Source organism: Octopus bimaculoides, chromosome 20, assembly GCF_046866305.1.
Source record: "Octopus bimaculoides isolate indiv1 chromosome 20, ASM4686630v1, whole genome shotgun sequence".
Lineage (NCBI taxonomy): Eukaryota > Metazoa > Mollusca > Cephalopoda > Octopoda > Octopodidae > Octopus > Octopus bimaculoides.
In genome coordinates this window covers 13,844,130-13,861,629 of record NC_142947.1, presented here as the reverse complement: position 1 = coordinate 13,861,629, position 17,500 = coordinate 13,844,130, and the positions used below count along the sequence as shown (strand labels likewise).

The 17,500-nt window shown below is 35.2% G+C and overlaps 1 protein-coding gene across 3 annotated transcripts in view; it reads right to left on the bottom strand.

Annotated features, from left to right (window-relative positions):
- LOC106882429 (uncharacterized) overlaps positions 1-17,500 on the bottom strand; it is a 106,651-nt gene that overhangs the window by 68,992 nt on the left and 20,159 nt on the right. For 2 of the 3 annotated variants that reach the window (XM_014933105.3, XM_014933103.3), the window contains exon 1: positions 3,201-3,390. The exons of the other annotated variant lie outside the window; for it this stretch is intronic. The gene's annotated coding sequence lies outside the window, so the exon portion shown is untranslated. Of the gene's footprint in view, positions 1-3,200; positions 3,391-17,500 lie in introns of those variants that run through there. 3 annotated transcript variants of the gene reach the window in all.

Genomic DNA, 17,500 nt, shown 5'->3' with positions numbered 1-17,500 from the left:
AGTAGTAGTAGTATTTTGCAGATCAACTAGGAAAAAGAACCAAACTTGGAAACTCTAGATCTGAATAAAATATTAGGGAAGCAATCATTACCTGGAATAACTGTTGTCCCAAGATGATATATTACCCTAATGGAAACCTTAGCTAATTCTAGTATGATTAGAGCACACATATATTTGTCTTGATTTTCCAACAGTAATTATTTATAATAAGGATATATATGCTCAACGCATATTTTAATGTTATAAATTAATGTATTTGAATATTATAAACATCTAATTTCGCTTTGCTTAGCCAAAACTTCACCAATCCTACACCAGTATATGTACAACATGAATTGTTCATTTGTAACGATGAACTGCAAACTGCAAGTAGAAAGACAAATAAACATGTCTTAAACTCTGAGTTACGGATTATATTACAGACATACAAACTTAACAAGAGACTGAAAATGGTCAGTATAAGCATGATTCAAAATTTAAATGAGCTGTGTATATTGTTACATATAATAAAATCTCTGCCTAAAACATTCGTCTTTGTTTTATTTAACAAGTTCAGCAACATACACCTCTTTGGTTTTCTTATTCCCAAAGGACCAACAAAACTTCTACATTTATTTACGAGAATTTGTATGCCTTAATCTCTTTTACAGCTGTGACATTGATTTGTTTTCACATGATTGTATCATGTTTAGATAAAACATCTAAAATACTTAAACAATTATTACTGTTATCTTATAGTTGCAAACCATTTACAAATACTCATCTCAGGTCAATGAACCTTGCAGCTGGCTGCAATACTGAACAGCCAACATTTATCTTCCTTGAAGTCAACACTACAATAGGTGAGAGAAATAGGTGAAAAGTGTTTGTTTCATCATATTCTACATCATGTGCTTGAATGCAATTTGGGATGTTGTGATAGGTGAGAAAATTAACAAATAAATCCTTACCCCTTTTGCATACATTCTACCTATTAGTGAACAATGTGTAACACAAGTTAGTGAAATAAAACTAATTATATAAATTGGTGAATATAAAATGGAAATTAGAATAAAATTTAAGAAACGAATGAAACAAATTTTAGAATTTAAGAAACAAATGCTTTATTATAAGCTTTGATGTGTAATTGACATAAACTTTATACCAGGAATTTAATTTTGTACTTGTCATAGGTTTGATAGTTGCCTTCAAGTCTTAGCAAAAAAAATCCACTTAATCCAAGAAATCCCATGGTAAATTCTGGCTGAAGAGAATAAAAATTGAAGTCAATAAATCAGTAAATTATCTTGATAATAATTTCCTTCCAGTTCAAAAGCTTAAAAACGTAAAAAAGGTTTTTTTATAGTCTGAGATCTGTGTGACACAGACACACACAAACATGTAAATATATATATATATATAGGCATATATATAATGTGCGTATTATTATTTAGATATATGTGTGGGTATGTGTGTATATATATGTATATGTATGTGTGTATATAGTAACAAAGTAAATGAACCTTGAATGTCATTTTTGCACGAGAGGAAAATGATATGGGAGTTTGGCAGAAAGCAATATTAATACTTGTGTGAATGATTTCATTAACACCTACACAAAATCATCAAGAATCAAAAATAGTTCACAAAGATCGATTAGAGAACCATTACTGACTGGTTAAAAGCTGAACATAGCACACATTATACATTTATTATACATGCATAAACACACACACATACACACAAATATACATATCATACATGTATACATATATGTATCCATAGATACATTATAGATACCATATCATATACATACATCCATACACATACACACAGCACTCATAAATATGTGTGTGTGTGTGTGTAAGTGTGTATGTGCAAATGCATTCACACACACTATGAAGCTCTTATTACTGTTTTGCATTGAAATGATTAGGATTAATTATAAAAGCTATTCTAAAATCTTTTGTAATGTTTATTTTCTCTGGCAGTTGAGGAAACACTGTTGAATGTTAGAAGAGAAAGAAGCTAGGCTAGCAGGGTAAGACGAATAGAGAGAAAGAGACGGAGATGGATAGAGAGAGAGGGGGAGGGAGGGAGAAGAGAGTGACAGAAAGAGAGAGAGAGAGAGAGAGAGAGAGAGAGAGAGAGAGAGAGAGAGAGAGAGAGAGAGAGAATATGTGTATGAGTGAACCTCATGGAGATGAGGAACAAACATTAGTTAAACTGCCTCCTGTCATTTCTTCACTGTTAGCAGTCATTGAAAACGACTACAGTTTATTGATATACTATCAGTCAATTAAAATATATATATATATATATATATATATATATATATATATACAAAAAAAAATAAAATAAAATCACTGCTTTTTCGTTTCTTTTCTCTGTCATCCTCCCTTCTATTTCTTTTTCTTATTTCTTCAGTAAATTTATCAGACAATCGTCTTAATTCTGAATATCACTGCATGAGAAATTTTCTTCATCTGCAAGTGAATAAATGAATAAATATCAATAATAGTAGTGATTTCTTTTGACTAGACACAGTGCCAGTTTTTGATGGAGATGTGCACGGATATTAAATTTATGCCATTATATAACTGGTATTTAATTATCCTTATTGAAGAATGAAAGACGAATTTGACCTCACTAGGATTTGATCTCGGGACATAAAGGGATGAAACTAAATTCTGTAAGGCATTTAGTTTGGTGTTTTGTATGAAATTTAATCAAATGTAATTTAGGAGTAGAAGGAGGGGCTGAGGAAAAGGGTGAGGAGAGATGAAATTTTGAAAGGTAAAATTACTCTGTATTTTTTTTTGTGAAATGTTAAGCTTTGGAAGAACTCCTGAGATGATTCGGAGTACAACTTTGGATGATTCATAAAAAAAAGAAAAGAAATATAAAAAAAAAGGGAAAAATCTATTTTCTTCCTTTTGCAAGGTCACCTTCCTGGAGAGAGCTCTCAGGAAAGAGAGGTAAAGATGGATAAATATATGTATGCAAGTAATATAGTAACGTCAATAATTACAATACATAGAAATAATAGCAAAATATAGAGTGGACAAAGAGGGTTGGGGAGAGAGAGAGAGAGAGAAAGAAATGCAATTGGAGCCGGCATTTAGCAGAATTTACCTGTAACTCTTAAGTGTGCATTGGTGTCTAAAATAGATAACAATTTAAAAATGAATTAAAACACTACTGAGTAAAAAGCAACTTACAAAGCCATAGTGATATTGATGCAGATGTGACGAGAAAGCAGAGTTTTGCAATTGTTGGAAGAACTGGAGATTCTAGGTATTTCACTGAAAATAGCTAGATGTTTGTTGAAATACTGGTCTAATATTGAGCTGCAGGCCAGATACCAGGTCACATGACATTCGATCAATATGATGTAGAAAAAGTAACAGCAGCAATGACAGAGCAATAATATTAGAAGTAGTAGCAACAGCAGCAGCAGCAGCAGCAGTAACAACAGCAGTATCAGCAGCAGCAGCAACAGTAGTAGCTGTAATCTTATTGTGCTACAAATTTCAATCGTTCACACTATTTATGTGATACGAGCAAATGCAGTAGGCGGCCAAGTATTGGATCACAATTTATTGGGATTAAGTCAGAGTGGATAAGTATCATCAGTTAATGTACACTATCTATAATGATTGATTAATCATTCCAGCCACCCAAAAGCAATATTTCCATTTTATTCCAGATGTTTTACTCTTTATTTAAAAAAAAAAAAAAGTCATTTAAATGTTAATTAGGAGTATTTCAGCCATTTTCGTAAAATGACAATTTAAACGAGTGAATATATTAACACTGAACATCAAGGATTTCCTTCAAGACTACTTATATTATTATAAGTTGATATAAAGAATAAAAGTAATTTATTGATAACTATTTTAACCCAGCCCAGATAAGGTTTAAATAGAGAATAGTGATGTACTAAGATAAGACCATATAACTCAGGTGAGTCTCGTTGCTTTCGCATAGTCTCCAGTCAAGTCTAACAATATTAACGAGGGATATTAATAAGAGAAAAATATATTCAACACCAGATAAGATAAAGAAAAAAAATGCTGATGATCTGAAAAACAAAATGAGTTGTGGGAAACAAACAGTAATGAGATATTTCGGTTTTGCAAAAAATAAATAAATAATAATTAATAATAAATAAATAAATAAATAAACCCCTCAAAACTTCTGATATTTCATGTCAAACAGTTTATTGAAATCTAAGTAGAAAATATTTCTTAAATCACACACACACACACCCATCACATTTTTTTGGTTTTACAAATGAGATGTACATGATGATGTACAGTATATTTACTTGCAGAAAGATGGGTGATTCATACTGGAGCACCCTGTTTAGTTGTCATATGAGGATTATATCAAGCAAGAAACTCAGAGTAGCAATGAACGGAATCACCAAGTTCGGAAAAAATCCTCATCTTCATCATCATCATCATCATCATAACAATCATCATTGCTTTAACATCTACTTTTCTGCACTTGCATGTGGAGGGCAGAGTTTACTGAGGTAAATTTTCTATGGCTGGATACACTCCCAGTTACCAAACAACACCTGTTTCCAAGCAAGGTAATATTTATCCATGGCTAGACATGTCTCCCCAGAAACACTGGAAAAGAATAACACTGCTTGTATGACAGTGACACTCATTTACAGCTCTTACATACTCCAGGAGATATACTCACACATATACATACACATATAAATATAAAAATACATACATGCATACATATATATATGTATATATGTATGTATGTATGTATGTATGTATGTGTGTGTGTGTGTGTGTGTGTGTGTGTATGTGTGTGTTTGTGTGTGTTGTGTGTGTACAATGGCTTTCTTTCCACTTCTGTCAACCAATTCTAGTAACAAGACTTTGGTTAGCCTGAGGCCACAGAAGACACTTGCCCATGGTGCCATGCAGTGGGACTGAACTTGAGGCCATGCAGTTGGGAAGTAAATATATTAAATACATAGCCATGCCCCCCCCCCACATATACAGGGTATTTGGGCTAAATTTGATGACATTTTATGTCTCTTTTTTTCAAGGAACAGCTTTTATGTATTGGTGAACAGTCAAGGGCATTGGAGAGCATACAGATTGAAGTTGTAGTTGAAAAAGAGTTAACTGACATGGAGGACTAGACGCCATCTGAATACTAGAAATGAGTGACTTATATCATGAAGATTCACATTGGGTATCAAAATGCTGATATCATGATTGCAGCTCAATGCTCTGTGAACGCTGTAAAAGCTGTAAGACATGACATAGACATCATGAAAACTAAGTTCCCCTAAACTGTGATGGTCTTTAGATTTGTCTCCAGTGAAGGTGATGTCATAGTACCCCATCTCTTTGAACAGAGGCATAGGATCAATTCAGATGGCTATAGGAAGCTGCTAGAAACTGTGGTCAAACCCTGGCTAGGGAGGATTGCTAGTGGAAGGCCATATGTGTGGCAGCACATACCTTACTATACTTCCAGAAAGAGTCAGAAGTAGATGTTGAAGAATTGCTACGACTTCATCAGCCCTAATATTTCTGGTCTTCCAATTCCCTTCATTGTAATCCCATGGGTTACTATGTGTGGGGTGCATTTAAGAAAGACACCTACTTGCTCTGCCTGTAACAATAAGACCAAAATCAAGGAAGTGCTTGAAGATCTTCAGAAGGACACAGGGCATTAATCACAGGAAGTTGTAAGGTGTTGTTTTGATAGTTTGTCAGAATATTGTTTGTTGGTTCATGTATAGCTTGTGGAGAGTTTGTCGGATTGTTACATTGTTGTTATCTGCTTCATTATATATTTCATTGCTAATACACGATTATAGTGTAGAAAGGTATCATCATCATAACAATTGATGAGACAACAATATTGGTGATGAGGATTTGAAGAAGCTCATGCAGATCACTTAACAAATTTTTGTGATACAAAGTTAATTATGGAAGACCTGTTAGCTTCTATGATACAGTTGCAAAAGCAATAGCAAGAACAGCAACAGGAGTTGCAGAAACAACTACTTCAGCAACAAGAAAAACAACAACAGTTAATGGAGCTATGTCATAAGAAGTCCGGAAACACTATAAGTTTGTTTTTGCCAGATGGCATATCGAACTCTATAAGAGAATTCAGTTATGACCCAGAGAAGGGTATAACATTTGCAGTGTACTTTAGAAGGTATGAAGAAATAGATAGATGCACTGGAATGTATGACACAATACCAAAAGGTTTGGGTACTGTAGATAAGTTCTACATTCCATTGCTGTTTGATGTACTGTGACAATAACCATCATAACTACAGATAGTCTACTATGTGGAGTTTGTGCCAAATAAAAGAAACACAGAAAGCATAACTGGTATTTATGCTATATGTAGTGTACACTTTTCAGCAAGCCAACCACCATTATTACACAAGCTGGTAGGCTCCACTATGCCCTTGACTCACTTCGTCAGTATTATAAGCAAAACTATAATAATAAAGAAAGTTGCAGGCCCTGTATGCAAATAAGTGCCATTAGATTATTAGAGCAGAATTGTAGAATATATGGTGAAAGAAGGCGAGTACGAATGCATGAGAGAGGAGTGTGATGGGGTGGAGAAAGGAAGGCTATAATGGCCATACCTCCCAATATATGCTCTGGTGGACCCATATGCAGTTACATATTTTTACATAAGCACACATACACAAATGTGATAGGCAGAAAGGAGGAGAGAGAGAGAGAGAGAGAGAGAGAGAGAGAGAGAGAGAGAGAGAGAGAGAGAGAGAGAGAGAGAGTAACAGATTTAAGGTAATATAATATCAATAGTAAAAACAATAACAACAAATAATAATAACATAAAAATGATAGAAAGTGAAATAATTATGATAATAATAAAGTAAGAAAGTATTGGCTGAAATGGAGAGGACATAGAAAAGTAATGAAAGAATGAAAACAAAGGATAAAAGCAAAAGCTGCCAAGATGAAGAAATACAACATAATTGAACAAAATAAAGTATATTGTTTGAAACAGATCAAAGTAGATTTTACAAGGAACTAAATGGAGATGTTGCAGTGAATGTACCAACTGACAAAGAAGAGACAAAGGAATTCTGGAGAAGCATTTGGAGCCACAAAATGAAGCACAATGGCAATGCAGAATGGTTAAAAAAGATAAAGGCAAATAATGCAGATTTACCAAAAACAAAGAAACGTAGAGATCACAGGAGAAAAGTTGAAAAATGTTTTGAAAGGGATGCCAACCAAGCTGGAAATCCCCTGGATCAGATTGGGTCCAGGGATTTTAGCTAAGGAATTTCACTGCACTTAGGCACAGGAATGGCTGTGTGGTAAGTAGCTTGCTTACCAACCACATGGTTCTGGGTTCAGTCCCACTGCGTGGCACCTTGGGCAAGTGTCTTCTACTATAGCCTTGGGCCGACCAAAGCCTTGTGAGTGGATTTGGTAGACGTAAACTGAAAGAAGCCCGTCGTATATATATATATATATATATATATATATGTGTGTGTGTGTGTGTGTGTGTGTGTGTGTCTCTGTGTTTGTCCCTGAACATCACTTGACAACCGATGCTGGTGTGTTTATGTTCCCGTAACTTAGCGGTTTGGCAAAAGAGACCGATAGAATAAGTACTAGGCTTACAAAGAATAAGTCCTGGGGTCGATTTGCTCGACTAAAGGCAGAGCACTTCTTGATAGAATGAGTACACAACTAAATAATTGTATTGAGATGGGTGATGTTCCTGAATGGATGACAAAAAGCAGGACACTGTTGATAAGGAAAGATCAAAAGAAAGGAAATACAAGTAACTACCAACTAATAATTTGCCTTGCACCTGCTAACAGGTGTTATTGCAAAGGATATGTACAAATATCTTGAGGAGGGAGATCTACTGCCAGAAGAACAGAAAGGTTCTAAAGAGACAAATGCCCTATTATATATAGGTCATCAAGTCAAAAGCAGAAAGAAAAAACTGAGCAACTGTATGGTGTGATTACCACACTCATGGATTCAAGAATGCTTCAGTATACTTGGGTTAGCTGAGAATGTTGTTCAGCTCTTACAAGGCAGTATGCTAAAATGGAAAACTATACAGACTACAGGCCAAGATAAGTTAGGTGAAGTCAACATAAAAAGGGGAATATTCCAAGGTGACACATTCTCTCCACTGCTATTTGTAGTTGCTCTTATCTCTCTAACATTCAGCTTGAGAGAGAGGCTAAACCATGCAGTGGTGAGAAAATAAACCACTTCCTGTTTAAGAATGACCTGAAATTATTTGTCAAAATTGAGAAACCTTTAGATTCATTGGTTCAAACTGTTACAATTGTAATTGATGACATAGGTCTGAATTTTGAAATAGATAAATGCGCAGTTCTAGTAATAAAAAGGAGAAAAATATGCAAGTCAGAAGTGATTAAACTCCCAGAAGAGACATCAATCAGAGCAATGGATGAGGTCGACAGTTACAAATACCTTTGGGTATTGGAGTTTGATAGAATTCTTTGTCAAGAAACGAAGAAGAAGGTGAGAAATTAACATCCCAGAGGAGTGAAAAAGGTGCTAAGCTGAAAACTAAATGGAGCTAAAAGCATTACTGCAGTAAACACACGAACAGCGTTTCTAATACAATATTCTGCTGCTTTCCTGAACTGGCCTAAGGAAGAACTATGAAACATAGGCTGTAAAACCAGAAAGACAATGATCATTACATCCTAGAGACAGTATTGATGGGTTATACAAGCCACGAAAGGAGGGAGGGATAGGTCTGATATCAATAAAAGACTGCAATAAAGATGGCAGAACATGATATAGAAGATTATTTGAGAAATAACACAGAAAAACTGATTTCATTTGCCAGCGGAGAGTAGAAAGAAGCTGTGGAAACAGCAATGGAATACAAAAAAAAAAAAGAAGAAAAAAGGGTGAAAAAACATGTGGGGAAAAGAACTACATGATCAGCATCTCAGACAAATGCAGTATGTTGCAGCAGATGAATCTTGGTTATGGCTGAAGAATGGAGAACTTAAGAAAGAAATAGGATTCATAATGGTTGCTCAAAGCCTGTCATTATGGATGAATGTCATCTAGGCAAAAAAAGATAAAACTGTGAAAAGTGCTAACTGCAGAATTTGTCTGAGAAAGCAGGATCTGCACATAATAAGCTCCTGTAGTCCTTTGGCAAAGAAGGAATATAGATGTAAATATGATTGTGTAATCAAGGAACATATTAGAGCAAAAAGAATTTGAAGTAGGCAGAAAATGGTACCAACGTCAGCCAGAGAGTGAAATAGAAAGTGATCAGTTTAAGATTTTATGAGACTTTACTGTATAGACTGATCACAAACTTCAAGCAAGGAAACCAGATATTATCATTCTGGACAAAGGGGAAGAAAGAGTGCCTCTTCATAGATGTGGCTATGTCTGCAGACATGAATGTAGCAGGCAAAGAATGGAAAATAGGAAAAGACCAGAATTTTATTAGGGAAATGTGAAGACTGCAGATGGATTCTACAAGGGTAATCCCAGTAGTTATAAATGCCCTTGGTACCATTACCAACGGACTAGGTAGTTTCCTTATTAAAATCAGTATAACTGCAAGAGATGCATTAATACAAAAATTTGCTCTATTGGGAATAACAGAGATAATGAGAAAGGTCCTCGATATCTAAGGAAACTGGTTGTGACCTGTTACCAAAGACATTAATTCTAAATGTAACATATTTGTGCCTGTATGTGCCTAGGAACAGGGGAGGAAGAGGCTTCATAGGATGCAAGATCTGGGTTGTCAATGAGAAGAACAGTTTGGCATGATACATCAAACAGCAGAGTGAATCCTTGCTTGCTGCTGTTAGAATTAACAATACAATACCTACTGAAAATGTGATGCACCCACAAATATTTAAGAAACAAGATGAAGAAGAAAGAGTAAACAATTGGAAAATGAAACTACTGTATGGGCAACACCTCAGAGAAATTGAAGGAAAAGACAAGGTCAACGCTTGAAGGTGGCTAAGAAAAAGTGATCTGAAAGGATGCATTGAGGCATTGGAATGCAGCGCCCAGAAACAAGCTCTGAGAATTAATTACACCAAGTTCCAAATAGATAAGAGTAGCGAATCATCTCTTTGTAGGATGTGTGGCAGCAGAAACGAAACAATCTCACATATTGTAAATGAGTTTAGCAAGCTGGCTCAAAAGCACTACAAAAGAAAGCACAATAACGTGGCTAAGTTCGTCCACTGGAGGCTATGTGAAAAGTACGGTCTGAAGAGAGCACAGAAATGGGACGAACATGAACCGAGAACAAGGAATATAAGATACTGTGAGATTTTACCATCCAATGTAACTCCCTAATTGATGCCTGGCAACCAGATATTGTTGTGATAGATAAAGGGCAAAAGGAAACCAAGATTATAGATATTGCAATACCTGGAGATGCATGCATAAGTGACAAAGAGCTAGAAAAGATGGAAAAGTACAGACTACTAAAAGAGGAAATCGCAAGAATGTGAACAATGAGGAGAATGTCTGTTATCCCAGTAGTTGTAGGGATTCTCAGAGTATTAACAATTAAGTCTGAAAAATATGTTAGAGAAATTGGAATTGACATGAGAGCAAAGCAAGCCCCAAAACTTGCTCTGCTGGGGACAGCTAGGATTTTGAGATTGGTACTTGGTTGTTGAATGTCTTCCACGATAATTAAACAACCAAGTATCAAAGCTTAAAATGTGTGGAAAGAGATCCTGTGAGACCTCTGACAGCAGGCTCTGTCTGCTCTCACAGAATCTACCAGAACAAGCAAGACTGAGAACTCTGAGAAGTAAAACAATAATAATAATTGTAATAATAATAATAATAATAATAATAATAATAATAAAAGTTTCAAATTTTGCCACAAGGGCAGCTATTTTGGGGGAGGGTATAAGTCGATTACATTGAGCCCAGTGTTCAACTGGTACTTATTTTATCAACCTCGAAAGGTAAAGTTGACCTTGGCGGAATTTGAACTCAGGACACAGCGATGGACAAAATACCGCTGAGCATTTTGTCCTGCATGCTAATGATTCTGCCAGTTTGCTACCTTAATAACAACAACAATAATTATAACAATAATAGTAATTATAGCAATGAATCAATTATAAATATAATAACAACAATGACAAGAGCAATAATAATAGTAATTACAACATCAGCATCATCAACAACAACGATAATAATAATAATAATAATAACAATAATAATAATAATAATAATAATAATAATAATAATAATAATAATAATAATAATAATAGTAACAATAATAACAATAATAATAATAATAATAATAATAATAATAATAATAACAATAATAATAATAATAATAATAATAATAGTAACAATAATTACAACAATAATGACACTAATAATAGTGTTTTATTTTCAACAATTAAGGGCTCACAAAAATATTAGGCATGGTACAGCTTGACACAATGTGAAGGAATTTTAAAAAGAAGAACAGGAATAATAAATTCTAATCTTTTACTTGTTTCTGTCATTTTGACTGCAGCTATGCTGGGGCTCTGCTTTGAAGGCTTTTAGTTGAACAAATCAACCCCAGGACTTAAAGCACATTGATTTGTATGCGAGCAAGATATCTGAGTGAATGCTCACATACAAATCAACACGCTTTAATATAACGATATTCTTTCATGGTTTTAGGCTTTGACTGCCATTTTAAGTATGTAAGAAATCCACATGGTGGTTGTCTCTTCTTGTATGTTTCATACACCATTATATTTTAAAATAATTTATGTCTTTTGACTCTTATTACGCATGCTAGCCACTGGTAAATAATTCTCTAATAATTTTTACCCTTATATTTATAAATATATATATATATATATATATATATATATATATATATTGGAAGGTTTGGAGGTGATGTACAGAAATTATATTATAGAAAAAAATTAAGGTACTCAGAAATCTGGATGTTTGTACATTTACAGATTTTTATTAATGTCACATGTTTTATAAATTAAATAAAGCGCTTTTCACCTAATCGTGTAGGATTTTCAAATTGTTTTGAGCTCACCTTGCGGTGAGGTCTCTTTATATAGTTTTATTGAGTGTGTAGGGGTGGAGAGAGAGATATATAGGATAGTAAGAGAGGGTGAGGAATGGAGGGAAAAGTGAGAGAGAGAGTGTGTGTGTGTGAGTGTGTTTTTTTGTGTTGGTGTGTGTGTCTGTGTGTGTGTCGATGGGAAAGAGAAAAGAAGAAAATTGTGTTCATAGCTGGTCAGTTCTTTTCAATGATAAGTTTATTTTTGACCTTTTAAAGAAATGGCAAAAGCAGGTGTGATTGTTTTGAAGAAGTTGTTTTTCAAAAAGAATCTTTGGTGTCATTGTCTAGTAGGAGAGTGTGGGTGCGTTTTTGTGAGTGTGTGTGTGTGTGTGTGTGTGTGTGTGTGTGTGTGTGTGTGTGTGTGTGTGTGTATCTGTGCGTGTGTGTCTGTGTGCATGTGTGTATGTGTGCCTGTGTATTTGAAAGGTGTGTCAGTGGGAATCTGTTAGAAACGTGGTAGAGTACAGTATAAAGCTCATTCACAGCTGTCTTCATTCATATGCATTACATGTCAAAAGCACTGTAGTCTTCTCTCTTGCATGCTGCTTCTATTTCCTCTTACACCTAACTTTTCTCTTGACACATTCGACACTTTGTTGTACATGTACACTGTTACTGCACATCCATTGGAGTGTACAGGCTTCATTACTCTCCAGTCTTTGCATGTCCTTTGCATTCATGGCTCACATCTCACTATCATGTAGCATTGCTGTGTGTACATAATGTATATAAACGTAGTACAATCTGCCTTTCACCCAGAGAGTAAGGCATTTTGTTGCCAACAGAGGTAATTGCCCTTTGAAATCTCTCCATCCTATTCTTATTCTAGCATCTGTACTTTCAGAACATCCTTCTACACTGCTAATTTGGTCACCTAGGCAACAGAAACTATCCATGATCTCTAGCATTTGAAAAAATCTTACTCCCATGTGTCCTTAGTGTTTCTTGTTTCTGTATACCTGTTGCATACAAAGACAACTTTCTCCATTAACTCACCTGTGATTCCACTACATCTCTTATGTGTCCATAGCTTGCACTTAGTGCAACAAATGGAATTCCTTCCACTTACAAATTAAATAGGGCCATTTACCCAATCGAAAGACAGTCTTATCTGATTTCTGGCTAATAACAACTTTGGTGTTCACTAGGTTAACTTTAAAAACCTTTGATTCCAGGTTTTGCTTCCATACTTGGAATTTCCTTTCCACTTCTGCTACAGATTCTGCTGTAAGAGCAAGGTCATCAGTATATAGTAGTCTTCATGGGTGACCGATCTTCAATTCCTCTGTTATGGCCTGGAGGACTATGATGAATAAGAGGCGATTGAGAACAAAGCCCTGGTGAACTCCCACTTGTACACTAAATTAATCACCATACTCAAGACTGATTCTCATCCTACTGACATGACAACACCCCTATACATCACTTATACTGATCTAACAAGCCATTCATCTACTAACTTCCTTAGAGACAACCAGATAACAGAGCAAGAGACCTGCCAAAGGCTTACACCAGGTCAACAAAAGCCAATCGTTTACTTTTAGCTAGATACTTCTCCTGCAGCTGTCTCACAAGGAAGATGGCATCTCTAGTATGTTGCCCTGGCACAAAACCAAATTACATCTCGTCTATTCTAATTTTGTTTCTAATCAATTGGGCTATAACTCTCTCTCTAACTTTCATGACCTGGTCGTTTTCATTTTGATACCTTTACCTAAGGCTCTACCCTTTGCCCTAGTAGCAGCAAACTATAATGCAGGTATACTACCTCTACCCTATGCCCTAGTAGCAGCAAACTATAATGAAGGTATACTACCTCTACCCTTTGCCCTAGTAGCAGCAAACTATAATGCAGGTATACTACCTCTACCCTTTGCCCTAGTAGCAGCAAACTATAATGCAGGTATACTACCTCTACCCTTTGCCCTAGTAGCAGCAAACTATAATGCAGGTATACTACCTCTACCCTTTGCCCTAGTAGCAGCAAACTATAATGCAGGTATACTACCTCTACCCTTTACCCTAGTAGCAGCAAACTATAATGCAGGTATACTAGTCATCAGGGATAACACCTTCCTGGATAACCTGATTCCATATGAGTGACAAGGCATTATCCTACTTCATTAGATATTTTAAGCATCTCAGTAGTGATTCCTGACAGCCCAGGGGCTTTCACTGTCTTCATATCCTTAATTACTTTCTCTACCAATTGCTTTATACATATCATCATTAATTAACATTCATTGTCCATGCTGGCATTTGTGTGTGTGTGTGTGTGTGTGTGTATGTATACATGCATAGAGAAAAGCATATATATATATATATATATATATATATATATATATATATATATATATATATATATAATTACATACATATATAGAAATATTAATATTTCTAAGTCTCTAAACGGCAGCATTCGTCCTATTTCTTGGACTGCCATGTTGGCTTAGCGATAACTATATACATATATATATATATATATATATGAAACCCAGGGCAATCCCATAGACCAGCCATATCTATCTATCTATCTATCTCTCTAAGTTTTTCCTAGGGGCTGGCCAGATTGGAGCAATATCGAGTATAACCAGCCAAAATTGCAAAGATAATCTGGAACTTGACTGATGAAAGAAACCTCCTGATATATTACACCTCTTGCTGGAAGCAAGAACTTTTCTCTATTGCAAACCACAGTGAAAATGGTCTTTTTACAGGGAAAATATGCTCCAAATATATTTGAACTGATCAAAAGTTTGTTTATTTCACAACACTGCTTTGTGAGCCTATGATGTATATTTGTGTATATATACATGTGCACGTGCATGTAGGGATGTATACACATGATAGGATTCTTTCAGCTTCCATCTATCAAACCCAGTTTCAAAACCTTATTCAAACCAGAGCTATAGTAGAAGACACTTGCCCATGGTGCCATACAGTGGGACTGAACTCCAAACCACATGGTTGGGAAGTGAGCTTCTTACCCATACGACCGTGCCTATACCTAAAAACTAGCGTATTTAAAATTGAGACCAGCAATGAGTGGAACTTTAATAAAGCTAACCCTGTTTTCCTTGATTTACAAAAATGAATGAAAGCTAATATTTCAAAGTACATGAGACATGAGCCATTCTCTCTGCTTTTTATTTAAAAAAAACCAGTCTTCTGAAATTAACATTTTGAACATCAAAGATTCGATTCATGCAGAAAATAAAATTTCCACTACTGTCTTTCCCTGACTGACAACATATACAACTCCTCATCATTTCTATTGACTGCATGAAGTAATTACAAAAAAATGATTGTGATGTAGCTCAACCCATGTTTTGCCTCTGAAATTGGCAGATAGCAATCATTATTCAAGCTCTTTAAGCTGTCTAGAAGAGAAAGCAATAAAAATGTAAATAAACCAATGCTATATAACCACCACTCTCCACTGCCATCTTTCTCTCTTACTCTCTCTCTCTACATATACACATCAATATCTTTCTATCACTCTCCTTATTTCCATGACCACTTTCCCAGTCTCTCTTTATGTGTGCATCTCATTCTCTAACTTACTCTTTTGTGTTTTCTTTTTCTCTGTATCTGTCTCTCATTCAATTTTTACATACAAATATTAAACGTAGCTGCTTTATGTTTCATAATAAATGTTATACATATCTGACCAGTGAAATGACAAATAATAATAATATATATTTAGTTTTGAGAGTGTTCACTTTGTAGTTTCTGAATACAAGGTAATACTACAGACAGCATGCATCCTTGTGTCTGTGTGTGTGTGCATGTGCGTTTCGAAATTTATTTTCATACATTTTGCGTTTGGAAGAAGAAGCAGTTTCTATAACTTTGGCAGACTCTCTGAAATCTTTGTGATTGCTGTTGCTAATGTTCGTCTAGGACCATCACAAGTCAACACTTGTAGAAAAGACATGAACATGGGTGAGAATACCAGAGAGTCAACATTCAAGGAAGGAAAGCATGATTATAATAATTAGTGCAGGGTCTAGGGGAGTAGACACAACAAGGATAATGAGATGTGGAACAATAACTAGGCCTGGAATGCTAGAGTAGAGATGGCACAAACCCAGCTGATTCCAAAGAGAAGCCATTATAACAACAGTACAAGAAACAGAAAGAGAAGAGAGTATGTGTGTGGAGCAGAGGCTGGAGATTGTCTGTGAATGAATTTATGTCAATCTGTTGGATGGTTTTTCAGGATGTGGTTGAAGATGTCTTCATGAAGCAGTGGTATCATCCTAGAAGTGGAAGCAATAGTCCAAGGTGTAGAATGTCAGTAATTGGTGAGAACTGGTATTTGTTCTGGTCTTGAGGAGAGGGTACAATTGTTGGGATGCAGTCCTATCTATGTTAGCCCTTTAGCAATTACACAGGCCAAAATATTCTATCTGGCCAGATCAAGCCTCTCACATCTACCCTTCAATGTCATACTAAAAATAAACATTCACATCATCAAAATCTCAAAGCTACGAGATAACGAGATAACGCATTATAAATTCAAAACAATTTGAATGAATAAGCATTAAATGTGACAGACTAATCTGATTCCTAAAGGATTTAAGACATACTTTTGATAGGAGAGATGTTTGGTGGTGATTAAGATCACTGGTGGAGCAATAGTGACTGTTAGGGCAAGGCTTTTGTTGTGGGTTGAGTGGGGTTTTCTTGTTTTTGTTTTGCAAGGTTGTAAATGATGTTTGGAGAAAGGTTGTTTATTAAGTGGGTAAGGTATAAAACTAATTAAAGACATATCTATTGTGAGTGCTTCATGGTTGAGTGAGTATGTATGAAAAACATTTGGGTTTTTATGCTTGTTGGCAATGAGATGGAATTTTTGTTTCCTTGCTTTGAAAAAATACGTGTGTTTGTGTGTCCATTTGTATTTCTTATGCTTGTATGTCTCAAATTTTGTATGTTTGACATGTTTTTAAGGAAATGTGTGAGTGTGCATGTGGTCATCTGGCATTGATATGCATGTTTTTGTGGTTGAGATTTGTTATTTTGCCAGTGGGTGTTTTGAAAATTTCATTAGAGAAGGGTGTTAGCTGCAAAGTTAATTTAGGACATAACTATTGTGGACAGATATATGTAACCAATGGAATAAACATATAAACAGGGCAAGTTTAACTATTTCTTTGTAGACTGGAAAAATATCACGAACAACCTTAATCAGTTTTTGAGCCTTGTAGGGGTCTCATCAGAGGTGTTTACGTCATGTTGACCAAACCCAAAGAAATAAGCAGCCAACCTGTTTATATACTCAACAAATTCAGTAGCTGCAGAGAATGGAATTACTAATTTGCATACTGTGTTTATCTAGTGTCAAGGTACGAGACAATATGAGATACTATATGTAACCTAT